The sequence below is a fragment of the Hyperolius riggenbachi genome, chromosome 3, assembly GCF_040937935.1.
Source record: "Hyperolius riggenbachi isolate aHypRig1 chromosome 3, aHypRig1.pri, whole genome shotgun sequence".
Classification (NCBI taxonomy): Eukaryota; Metazoa; Chordata; class Amphibia; order Anura; family Hyperoliidae; genus Hyperolius; species Hyperolius riggenbachi.
This window is the reverse complement of record NC_090648.1, coordinates 516,747,486-516,761,088: the sequence shown is the minus strand read 5'-3', so window position 1 is coordinate 516,761,088 and position 13,603 is coordinate 516,747,486. Positions and strand designations below refer to the sequence as shown.

At 44.5% G+C, this 13,603-nt stretch overlaps 1 long non-coding RNA gene across 2 annotated transcripts in view; it reads right to left on the bottom strand.

The window, feature by feature from the left end:
• LOC137564496 (uncharacterized) overlaps nucleotides 1-13,603 on the bottom strand; it is a 148,218-nt gene that overhangs the window by 99,163 nt on the left and 35,452 nt on the right. For both annotated transcript variants that reach the window (XR_011030610.1, XR_011030609.1), the window contains exon 2: nucleotides 2,981-3,030. This is a non-coding gene — a long non-coding RNA (uncharacterized lncRNA). The remainder of the gene's footprint in view (nucleotides 1-2,980; nucleotides 3,031-13,603) is intronic.

Below are 13,603 nucleotides of genomic sequence, written 5' to 3'. Positions count from 1 at the left end.
GGCGGAGCCAAAAACAACATTCACCGGAAAGTGTAAACTGCAGCCCTTCTTACACTGTTTATGGCAGGGTTCACAAACTTTGCCCAGATGGTCACTGAGTGACTGAGATTAATATTCAGGGAAGTGGGTGGAGCCTATAATAGCCAATCAAATATCACCTGTTGATTTTCAAGTGGAATATTTAAATTGCTGCCATTTTTACACTGGTAATAGTAGATGCTTCAAACCTGCTACAGTTGGGTTCAAATGCTGGAGAGGGGCAGAGCCACAAACTGCCAATCTGATTTGTTTAATTTCTATGGGAATATACAAATTATTGATGCTAAAGACCCCAAATCTCACAAACTTGGTCATTGAGTGTTTGTGCGTTAGGGTTAGAAAGTGGGCGGAGCCAACACCAGCCAAATACATAAGCGGGCAACGCCGGGTCATCAGTGGGTGGAGACAAATACAAATTTCACTGGGAAAATGTAAACTGCAGCCATTCTTACACTGTTAATGGCAGGGTTCTCAAACTTTGCACAGTTGGTCACTCAGTGAATGGGATTAATATTCAGAAAAGTGGGTGGAGCCTACAAAAGTGAATCAAACTTCACCTATTGCTTTTCTAGGGGAATACTTAATTGCTACCATTCTTGCACTGTTAATGGCACAAGCCTCAAACCTGGTACAGTTGGTCATTGGGTGACTGGGGTTCAAATTCAGAAAAGGGGGTGGAGCCACAAACAGCCAATCAGATTTTTTCATTTCAATGCAAATTATTGATACCAAAGACCGCAAAGCTCACAAACTTGGTCATTGAGTATTTGTGTGTTAGGGTTAAAAAAAGTGGGCGGAGCCGACACCAGCCAGATACATACCCGAGCAACGCCGGGCAATCAGCTAGTAATAATAATAATAATAATAAGAGCACATAGGTAGATGTACTGATTGTGGTAGTCTGGAGACCGGCTCCTGTCCCGGGCTGAAGTTGAACTTGTCATCTTGTGTAGGATGTTGATGTAGACAATGTCAGGGTCTCTCTATGTCCTCATTATATAAGGTCTCTCCATGTCAGCTCCGCTGGTAAAATCTGTGCAGCGTACACAAATAACACAGCTGAACCCCCCACACCCCCACACTCCCAGCATGCTACTCCCAGCACGCTGAATACATATTATCTTATTATAAATGGGGGAAGGAATAACATTAAACACTCCCGTTAATAAACCACATGCTGCTGGTAATGACTGTGAGCTCACAGCTCTGGACTGTAACATTCAGGTGAACACATCGCAATAAACGAGCGCACAAAATCACACTGCCATAAAACAGCCCGTCAGAGTTCTGCGATGTGATGATGGACCAGATGGCGATTATTCATCCCGTATAAGGCGCTGCCCAAACTGTCCTGATGACATTATAATGGGAGACAAGGGCAGAACCAGACTGTACCATTCTCAAGGGGGATCTCCACGATTTCATTTCATCAAAACATCTTATTGTGGCATAAAGACCGATGAATGTGAAGTTAATCACCGCTGGCATTACATATTGGTACATCTCTCAAGAGCACATTTTTCAAACAATAATTCTTAGCACTTAGCACTTAGTTTGGACATAAGGGGCTCAATTCACTAACCAGCCCTAAGCCGGTTAGGAGGCCTTAACAGTTAGTGGGCGCAAACCACAGCGTTAGGTGGTTTTCACCCACAGGACCACCCACATCATGTGCAATGCATCGGGACAGTAATAGTGCCCAGTGCGACGATAACGTCGCACCCACTGTCTTGTAACGGCGCATAAGGTGCCCCCTAAGCGGCACATTGTTTTTGTCGCGGCGGGTGCAACGTTATCGTCGCACCGTGCACTATTATTGTCCCGCCGCGCTGCGCGGTATGTGGGTGGTCTTGTGCGTGATGTAGCTTTGCGGGACTATTAGTGCCCGCAAAGCTACTTATGGGGCACTAAGCGGCTGCTCACTCCGGCACTAACACTTAGCGCCGGTTAGTGAAGCAAGCCCAAGGTATCCATATATATTCTTGTATAATAGATGGATAATCTCCTTGGTTAAATAACCACTTCCCTACCCTGGTCATTTTCACAGTTCAGCTCAGCTCTGATTACTTTGGAAAAAACGTTATCAATAATTATCACAACTAAATGATCTATATATTGTTTTTTTAAGGACAAATTGAGCTTTTGGTGGCTCATATTTGTTATTAGTAATTACCTTATTTTCTATGCATTTTAAAAGGAAAATAATGTAAAAAAGTGAAAAAATACACCATTTACCCACTTTCATATATTGTAGCTTTAATGTAAACAGTTCTATCGTACATTGAACCCACACATTTTATTTGTCTAGTCCTCCTGTTTATTTAAACAGTTCATTTATTTTGATAATGTATTAGATGTAACGATTAAGTAATGTATACAATCTGCTACTGTCTGCTCCTGGAATGTGTATTTTACACTTGTTTTCTAATTAACTCTGCTATTGAATTCCCTGTGGGGAGGAGAAGGGTTTGCTGGCGTTTTTGTTTGCAAGGGTTTGAGTTTTTATCAGTTCAGAGATAAATAAACAGTGTTATCTAACATTTTGTAGGGAGTGCAGAGACTTATATTCACATCATAGGGACAGGAATTGGTTAAAGGAAAAGTGTGATAATAAATACAGGCACAGCACAGACTAGCTTAGGGGAAAGGCCCGAGGGTTAGGGTAGGGTTAGGCTTCATACCTGGGGTAAGTATTATTTGGGTGCACGGAAATTTGGCATTGGCTTTTACCTTTACAACATTATTATTGGTGGTGGTACTTTTTCTGCTTCTCAATCTTCCTACTGATGCCTGACCCTAACCTCCCGCTTAACGTTACCTCTGTCCAAACACCTAACCCTAACCTCCCTCTTTATTGTTAACTCCTCCATAATGCCTAACCCTAACCTCTCCCCAATGAGCTGAATGTGAAACTTAAGTGAAAACGTAAGAAAAAAATTACCTGATGAAGCAGGACCACGACTTGCGAAAGGCGTTGCACATATGGAGTATCTAATACAAGTTAGACAGTGAAACGTTACTATAATTCACAGTGTTTTTTCTACGAGGCAGGTAAGTCCACCATACTTCCCCCTTTTAAATTTTTTTTAAACGGTTTTATTCTTACTGGCACCTCTGTATACCTACCTACAATTAAGTGAAAACAAGGTGATGAGATAAACAATAGTATCTACCCTCCTACTCCTAAAAATGACTTTTTGATATTCTACAGCTTTATGTTATGTTTCAAAACTAGGGGGGGGGGGGGACACAAATACAGATGTATTGTTTTGTCTCAGCTCCCTGTGTCTAAGAAGGTTCACATATATGAACTAGTGACCTTTTTATCTATCCTCTCCTGGCAGAGAACTGGGCTTCTTAGCGCAAAGTATTTTATAGCTGTAATTCCTTATCAGTAGTCTGACTGGGTCCCGACTGGAGAAAAGCTGTCAGTTGCATAGCTGAATATTAACTCTTTCAGGTAGAGAAAGGAGCATAATTATTAGTGTGCTAGGCACTGTACATACACATCTCATCCTCAGTGGCGTAGCTAAGAAGCTGTGGGCCCCAGTGCAAGTTTGGCATTGGGCCCCCCAAGCATGCTATAAATAATAATTGATACAACACTCCAAAACGAATTAAAGACAACCACAGTGTCCGAGGTGCAAGAAGGGGATGGGGAATAGTGTGTTAATGATTACTAGTACTGCTATTCAAGGAGTGATTATTATCAGCATAGGACCAATAGAGAGCTCATACTGTGTTTGAGGGGTCCCTCTAGCCCAAGGGCCCTGATGCAGTCGTTACCTCTGATCCCCCTATTGCTACGCCACTGCTCATCCTGTCACATGTCACTTAGCTTCCCTTTAAAGTGAACCAGAGATGAAGCACCCTCATGTATTTTACCAGACATATCAGTGGGATCATTAGAGAAAACACCTACCCTGCTCTCTGTTTCATCCTTCACTGCTCAGCCTGCTTGTTATCAGCCCTGATAAAATCCCTGAGCATTCAGTCTGGCTTTGTTCAGGAATCTTTATAGCTAAATCTGTCATCTCTGATGTCTTTTCAAGCCCAAGCCTGCCCCCTTCTGGCTCTGCTCAGAAATCATTATAGCTGAGTCATTAGAGCAAAGCCAGACTGAATGCTCAGTGGGGGATGTTATCAGGGTTGAAAACAAGCAGGCTGAGCAGTGAAGGATGAAACAGAGAGCAGGGTAGGTGTTTTCTCTAATGTTCCCACTGATATACATGGTAAAATACATGAAGATGCTTCGTCTCTGGTTCACTTTAAGCCTTTTCTGATGCCTAACCTTAATCTAAATTTCTTAATATTAACCTGAATCTTTCCATTATTACTGAAGTTAGTCTTGCCCAGGAACAGATTGACCATTCGGGCATGGACCAAGGGCCCGTGGTCAGTATAGGGCCTGCCCCTGGCACCCCTCTGATCTGGAGGTTTGGGTGCCGTGCTGCTTGGTTTGGACGCTGGCTGTGGTGCCACCTATACCCCTCACCCGCCCTGCAGAGTTGCGGGCAGAGCTACAGTAGTTGGCACAGATACTCTTACAAGCTCCAGGCTACAGCACTGCCTCTCTCACTGCTCTCTCTGCCTCTGGTGTCCTGCCCCCATGGTTTCGGCGGCACCTCCTATAACGTCATAGGAGGCGCTGCCGGACGAAAGATAGGACACTAGCGGCGAACAAAGAGCAGTCAGTGCCGCACTGCCGCTGCTTGCTGGTGCCTGCCCTGGAGAACATAAGTATATGTGGCAAGCCAACTAGTCCGCTCGCACCTCTGCAGGGTGGGAGGGAAGCCCCCGGCACCACAGCCAGCACCCAATCCAAGCAGCACCCAAACCTCCCACCCAAACCAAGCAGCACCCAAAACTCCCACCCAAACCAAGCAGCACCCAAAACTCCCACCCAAAGCATGTAGCACCCAAACCACCCTTCCATACACCCATACCACACTCCCACACTCCCACCCAGCACCCAAACCACCCTCCCAGCACCAAAACCACCCACCCAGCACTCAAACCACCCTCCCTCCCTCCCTCCAAGCACCCAAACAACCCAAAGGATTTCATGTGTGGGAGCTAACAGTTCTTGCATTTCATTTGTTTAAGGTAACGGTTCTTGCATTTCATGTCTGAGAGTTAACAGTTCTTTCATTTCATTTGTGGGAGCCAACGGTTCTAGCATTTCATGTGTTTAAGGCAATGGTTCTTGCAATTGATGTGTCGGAGGTAATGGTTCTTGCAATTCATGTGTCGGAGGTAATGGTTGCTGCATTTGTTTATTTGATGGTCATAGAGGCTACATTTTAATTAGTAAACATTTATTTTGAACATAGTGAAGATACATTTTTGTAGTGTAGGTTATGTGGGTGGGGCTGTGTGTAGGTGGGGCTTGAGGATGGGCAGGTGTGGCTTGCAGGTGTACAGGGCTCCATAATCTCCTTCTGCTCGGGGACCCCCATGAGTTGTCAGTCCGCCCCTGGTCTTGTCTGTAATCTACATGTGGTGTGAAGAAGTGCTGTCCCTAAAATCTATTCCCCTTGAGATCCAGACAGAGTTTAAATTATGTAATCCAGCTGACCCCCTCCTATATTCACAGATGGGGCTGAATGAGGCTGCAGGGTGATGCACGATTCCACATGTACACTAGCATTATGTCGGGCGTTTTGTCAATGTTTGTATAACTTGTTTAAAAATAATTATAAAATCAAAAATGTAAATGCAATGCTCCTGGGAAAAAATAGGAGGAGCTTAAGATACAAACATACGCCTAACTGTGTGAGCTTGTTTTCCGAGGTTTTACAGTACTGGTTTAAACATGCAAATAAATGTGGACCAATTTATAAAAATATCAATTTAATATCGAATAAATATTACAATATCAAAACAATATAATATTGCACTTTTGATATAAAACAAAACTCATAAGGTCATTCTTATAATAAGCAATAAGCGGGATAATAATTTCAGTAAAACATCAAAATGTTATTATACTTAATCACCAATACAAAAGGCTTAAACCAATTAGCAGTCAACTCAAATACAGTGCAGAGTTATGACTCATCAAATATGGCCGTCGGCCCTGTTACTCAATTTACCACAGGGTCTCTGGAGACAAAATGGATGAATTGAACGACAACAAAATGGCTGTTATCAAAATCAAAATGGCTGCTATCAAAACAAAATGGTGGCTATCAAAAACAAAATGGTGGCTATCAAAAACAAAATGGTGGCTATCAAAAATCAAAATTGCGCAGTCCAAAATCAAAAATGCGCTATCTAAAATAAACTGGCTGATGTCAGCTATACCATTCAATATAACAAATTTAGGATGACTCAGTGGATCTGACGACTGGGCGTTGCCCCACAATCGCTATGCAATCAACTATAAATGACAGGAATTTTCCCTCTGTCCACACTTTAACCTCCGCTGGCCTGTGTTACTACACAGAGCAGGCGGGTAAAATACATATAATTTTGGAATAAAATATCTATTGAGTCGTCCTAAACTTGGTTAGGTGTGGCTTGCACATGCTGCGGCAAAGTATCAAAATATCTAGAGGAGGTAGCTTGAAAGGTCTAGCTTTTATCCAAAAAGAAAGATAAGTTATGGATTTCACAGTCAGCGATTCTTGAACGATTGATTGTGTCAATCTAAAGAAAAATATACCCACTGAATGGGTTTTATCAAATATATGGAATGAGTAATTCCTGTGCACTGGAAGAACGCACTCCCTTTGGCTATAAATGACTATAAACTTAAGAAAGACAATCGTCAATAAATCAAAAGTTCAGATATTCGTGCTGTGATAAGCCATATGACTAAAAAGAAAAATCAGAACTGGGTTCAAGTATAGTCACCAAGATGGCCTCTGGGCGTGTTCCTCTTAGGCGTGGCTGTGTTCAGATGGCATGAATCCTCTATGTCCTGGTCTGCTCAGATCTCCTGATGGTCTGATCCTCCTCATTGAATGACCCCTCTCATCTTATTCCCCTCACTACCTATGGTCCTGCCCAGGAGATTAAGTCTTCTAGCCTATCACTGGGCAGTGGGAGTGATCAATGGGAGCTTTCTGTGACTAATCTTTAACCCAAGTGTAATACTGGCTTTCACCCTTTGTAGGTGCTGTTGGCTAACTAATCACAGACTTACTGGGATATTTGGCAAACTAAAAACAAAAATCATGTTTTATTATAACCCAACAGTGAATAAATCAATGTTATAATTCCTCTATGGATAGCTGACCTTGCTGGAATCACTGGTTATTATTTATTATACAGTGACCTTTTCTACCATATTTAAGATAGATTGGATTTGATCCAAGAATCATTGGCATGCTTAAAACCACCATGGACCTCTCCTTTATAACATATTGTGCTTGTTAGCAGAGTTTTATATCTCTAACATCATTGTTTAACATACAACACTGGTAACCATATAACATTTCTATACCATTCTGGATATATTCATTCAGGGAATCTTTATATTAACACGTATACATTTTCAATAACATTTTCATATTGTTACTGGTTTGCCCAGCTATAAGAAAAATAAAGGTATTTCCTAAGCCTTGTGTTTGTGTCTGGACTTTGGAAACACAAATATTGCATAGAAACCTTGCATGGGTTTTGGTTTCACATTCAATGTAGCCAGGTTTGAGCCATTGTATACAGATATTAGTCCATTTTTTAAACACACTATTGTCACTCAGACTCCTCTTGTTTGCTATCTTGTCAAGTGTTTTGACCTAAAACAAAGAATGGTCTGATATCATTGTTCCCAGTAAGGTGAATGGGATTACCCATTGCAAATAGCACATCAGCTGACTGCCTGTTGTTCAACATCTGACCTTCCTTTAGAGACACATACAAGTCAGCCTTGCATGGCAATATTACATCGCCATATTAAAATATGCTCTGCCTTTCTCAATGATCAATGTATATGTTAACCTATAATCACCCTACATTAAGAAGTCTTTGTCTTCTGTAACCTAAGGGAAGGAAATTATTAGGTCTATGTGTATCTGATCATACACAGTTCAGTTTATTGGAAAAATGATATCCCGCCATATGGAAATCTCGACAACTAACACTAGCATTTCCTACTTCAATGACATCAGTGCGCACTGGCTCTGCCCCATGCGTTTCGTCCAATAGGACTCTCGGTTGTCTTAATAAAACAAGATAACATTTTGAATACTATGATGATACTTACTTGAGCTTGCCAGGTTATTTTACACACATTTTCCCCCTTTCTTATACTCAGCCATAAAGTGGTCAAAGGACCATTATCCCGTTCCATTATAGAGCTACACGAAGAAAGGTTTGTTGAGTGTCGCCGCCTGACCATTGTCAGCCCTTTACATTCAGAGCCTTGTTCAATGAATATTCGTAGATTTTTCTTTATATTTACCGTTAGTGTTTCCTTACTGTTCCTCCTAAGTGCACGTTGATTGCTATGTATCATACATGAAAAGCATTCTACACCTTGGCTTTTAGCAGGTAATTGACGAGAGCTGAAAGCGGCGGACAAGAAGGTCAAACCTTGGAGTTTATCAATCTATGATTAACATGTTGCATCTCAGCATGTTCCTCCCTAGAGAGGCAGCCTCCTCCATTTACAGGAAAGTGCCTGCAAGGTCAGAGAGGTTTCTGTTGTTCGGAATGAGACCACTGACCACCCGGGAGCAGAACTGAGGACAGACGAGTCCCCTTCATCAGAAATCTGAACCACAAAGCCATGCATGGAGGCACTTAGACGCCGAGATAATTTTGTCACGTTACATTTAAGAATCTGTTTGGCAAGAAGAAAAAAAAAATGCTAGATTATTTTACCGAGAGACGGTGAAAAGCAATTGTTTCATTCATGTGCTTGACTCTGTCGCTTAATAACCTGGCCACATAATCCCAGAAGAACCAATAGAATAAGTCATCTGCCATCTGTCATCGTGTCCTTATCAGATTTCGCAGAGGCACCTGTTAAGAGCAATGGTGCCAAGCTCTCATGCACGGCGAATGTTGGCGGAATCAGAAAGCAGCAATGAAGTCAGAGGTGGAGATGGGATGAGAGTCCCGGAGAGACTTGGAGAAGGATATGGATATTGCTACAAGACACGGCTATACTGGGGCATTCCATTGCCATAACATACCTGCAATGAACATAGATTGTCATGACATAAATCTGTGTAAGGTCGCATTCACAGTGCCACGTTGCGGAGCTACGTTATAAAGTCTTATAAAGTCTTATATATGCTAACCCTATATAGGCCGTTTACAGTGCCACGTTAAAGTCGCATTCAAAAATGTTGCGTTGTGATAACTCACTGCTTGCAGTGCTTTACCTCTCAATGCAGACACGTTGTGACTTTAACGCGTCGCGCTGATGGGTGTGGCTGCGGCGGCAGCCCCAGGACCACCTAACGCAGATCGGCGTAAAGTCCTGGGGCTCTGTTTTGCAGGAGATTGCGCACAGGCTGTGCACGCATCTCCTGCTTGGTGGGCGGAGCGGAGCCTTCAGTCTCAGAGTGGTGGTCGCCACTCGGGAGACTGTTAGACGGCGAAATTAATTTTATTTAGCACAGGCAACGCATTTCGCGGGTCTCAGCCCGCTTCCTCAGGCCAATCACAGTGCCTAAAACAACAATCAATACTCCGCAATGCATGCGCAAAGTACAAAGATCAACAAAATGTACACATATACTTTTCATGTTCAAACGGGAAAAATTCCTTTCATACATACAATATAATTTATACCAAAAACATGTATGCAGGTCTACGACATCCGTACATGTTTTTGGTATAAAATATATTGTATTCATGAAAGGAATTTTTTCCTGTATATGTGTACATTTTGTTGATCTTTGTACTCTGTGAAGGCACTGAGGAGTATTGATAGTTGTTTTAGGCACTGTGATTGGCCTGAGGAAGCGGGCTGAAACCCACGAAACGCGTTGCCTGTGCTAAATAAGACCCTTTGTTCATACAAGAATTTCGTTATTGAGGTACGCCACCTCACCTTTTTCGATTTTAAACTGGTTTTAATCCATTTTATACATACCAGGGCGCCTCTTTCCCTGTAACTGTGCTCGTACTAACAAGCTGCCCTGGGACACATGAACAGACATCTCGATCGTGTGCAGACCAGCCCTCCGGACCAGCTGTGTTGTACGGGACTGAGATGACCAATCATGGGGCTATGTCTACATCCTGAAAAATGAAGATTCCTTCCCCTCCCCCCACTGTATAAGCCTCATCAGTATCAGTATCGCTCTCTTCAGGTGCCAGCTATTCACTTACTCGCGGTTAGTAAGTTCTCACTAGTAGACACTCTAAAACATTTCTGTATTATGAATGCAGTAAAAGTCTAACAGGTAAAGTACAGTTATAAGATCCAACCAAATCTCATTGGCAGAAAAGTAGACAGGTAGACATCGTGGCATTGTGGTAAGAGAGATGGTTTCACATCCATCAAGAATAAGAATTAGAAGGATACAAATATAAGTTATCATGATTGCAGACAATACGATAGTCTAAGGATAGGTGGGATAGACATAAACATAAAACATAGATAGGTGGGATAGATATAAACAGGTGAAAACACGCAAGTAGTTCAAAACATGGTGTCCCCCATGGAGTGGACATGGACCCCACATTTGTGGAAGAAAGGCCCTGTCATCAGTTTTAGCTAGGATTGTTTTCAGATAGCGTAACTGAGCCAATTTTCTTAGCTGATGTCTGAGCAAGAGAGCACATTGGTCATCCAGTAAGCAGCAACATGAATCTTAGTGGGAGGAGTTATGTGCTGGATAAGCCTATGAGCTGGGTGTTTGGTCTTTGGTGGCTTATGACCCAATAAAGGGCCTTGGGAGAAGAAAAACAGATGGACTGTCCGGCCTTAGATAGCATAGATCCAGGGCAGCACCAACAATCGTGGACCAATGAGTTTTTAGTAGTAGTGCGGAATAATTTTAAAACTCTACTTTAAACTTGTATGTTTTTAAAGGATACCCGAGGTGACATGTGTATGTACAGAGCCAAACTAGAGTTGGGCCGAACCTCCGATTTTAGGTTCGCGAACCGGGTTCGCGAACTTTCGCGGAACGTTCGGTTCGCGTTAAAGTTCGCGAACCGCAATAGACTTCAATGGGGATGCGAACTTTGAAAAAAAAAAATAATTATGCTGGCCACAAAAGTGATGGAAAAGATGTTTCAAGGGGTCTAACACCTGGAGGGGGGCATGGCGGAGTGGGATACACGCCAAAAGTCCCGGGGAAAAATCTGGATTTGACGCAAAGCAGCGTTTTAAGGGCAGAAATCACATTGAATGCTAAATGACAGGCCTAAAGTGCTTTAAAACATCTTGCATGTGTATACATCAATCAGGTAGTGTAATTAAGGTACTGCTTCACACTGACACACCAAACTCACCGTGTAACGCACCGCAAACAGCTGTTTGTACTAGTGACGGCCGTGCTGGACTGGTGCGCACCATGGCGAGAGTGCAGGTTTTTGTGGCTTTACAGCCCATATGGTCGGCCTGGCTGATGTAGCTGAATGACAGAACAGTGACTGTCCAGCTGATCAAATTTGGTCTGACCACAATGAAGCAACGACCTTATTATCTTTTGTGTGCCCCCCGAGACACTCATCTAGGCGCCGGTCATTGCTTCATTGTGATACGCAAGCCCCTTCACCACGGCAAGGTAATGATCACGAAGGGGAATGGGCGCATGTACATGCCTTTTCTTTTGTTGTTGCAGCTGCCCTCAGTGCAGCCAGAAAAATTAGGCAGTCATGTACACGCACCATAAAAATTATTACAGCGGCCGCTGCTAGCAGCGGCCTAAAAAATTCAGCAATCCGCCTGGAGTCCCGGACCCTGTTGGTGGTGGCGGAGAAGGTAGTGAAGCGGCCTGCAGGCAGACATGCTGTGTGGAGGGACTGGGAGCGACTTAGTCTTTTTGGGGCAGGCCAGGCAGCCAGTCACACGGCGTGCAGGCAGAGATGCTGTGTGTGCGGGGACTGACTTAGTCTTGGGGCGGGCAGCAGCCCTCCGGGATCCATGCCTCATTCATTTTGATAAAGGTGAGGTACTTAACACTTTTGTGACTTAGGCGACTTCTCTTCTCTGTGACAATGCCTCCAGCTGCGCTGAAGGTCCTTTCTGAGAGGACACTTGCGGCAGGGCAGGAGAGAAGTTGGATGGCAAATTGGGACAGCTCTGGCCACAGGTCAAGCCTGCGCACCCAGTAGTTCAAGGGTTCCTCATCGCTGTTCACAGCAGTGTCTACATCCACACTTAAGGCCAGGTAGTCGGCTACCTGCCGGTCGAGGCGTTGGTGGAGGGTGGATCCGGAAGGGCTACGGCGAGGCGTTGGACTAAAGAACGTCCGCATGTCCGACATCACCATGAGATCGCTGGAGCGTCCTGTCTTTGACTGCGTGCGTGTTGAGGAAACAGCTGGGTCTGATGAAAATTGGTCCCATGCCTGTTCCTGCCGTAACGGTTCCTGGTCACGCTCATTCGCAGCTTCATCCGCCACTCTACGCACAGCACGCTCCAAGAAGTACGCGTAGGGAATTAAGTCGCTGATGGTGCCCTCACTGCGGCTCACCAGGTTGGTCACCTCCTCAAACGGCCGCATGAGCCTGCATGCATTTTTCATCAGTGTCCAGTTGTCGGGCCAGAACATCCCCATCTTCCCAGACTGTTTCGTTCTACTCCAGTTGTAGAGGTACTGGGTGACGGCTTTCTTCTGTTCTAGCAGGCGGGAGAACATGAGCAGGGTCGAGTTCCAGCGAGTGGGGCTATCGCAAATGAGGCGTCTCACCGGCATGTTGTTTTTACGCTGAATTTCTGCAAATCGTGCCATGGCTGTGTAAGAGCGCCTCAAATGCCCACAGAACTTCCTGGCCTGCTTCAGGACATCCGCTAAGCCAGGGTACTTTGCCACAAATCTTTGAACCACTAGATTCATGACATGTGCCATGCAGGGTATGTGTGTCAGCTTCCCCATATGCAAAGCGGCAAGCAGATTGCTGCCGTTGTCGCACACCACGTTGCCTATCTCCAGGTGGTGCGGGGTCAGCCACTCATCCACCTGTTTCTTAAGAGCAGCCAGGAGAGCTGCTCCAGTGTGACTCTCCGCTTTGAGACAAGCCATGTCTAAGATGGCGTGACACCGTCGTACCTGGCATGCAGCATAGGCCCTGCGGAGCTGGGGCTGTGTAGCTGGAGAGGAGAACTGCCACTCAGCCAAGGAGGAGGAGGAGGACAGCGAAGAGCATGTAGCAGGAGGAGAGGAGGTGGCAGGAGGCCTGCCTGCAAGCCGTGGAGGTGTCACAATTTGGTCCGCCGCTTTCTGCTTGCCATCGTTCACCACCAGGTTCACCCAATGGGCTGTGTAGGTAATGTAGCGGCCCTGCCCGTGCTTGGCAGACCAGCCATCCGTGGTCAGGTGTACCCTTAACCCAACGCTCTTCGCAAGAGATGACACCACTTGCCTCTCAACTTCACGGTGCAGTTGGGGTATGGCCTTTCTCGAAAAATAAGTGCGGCCTGGCATCT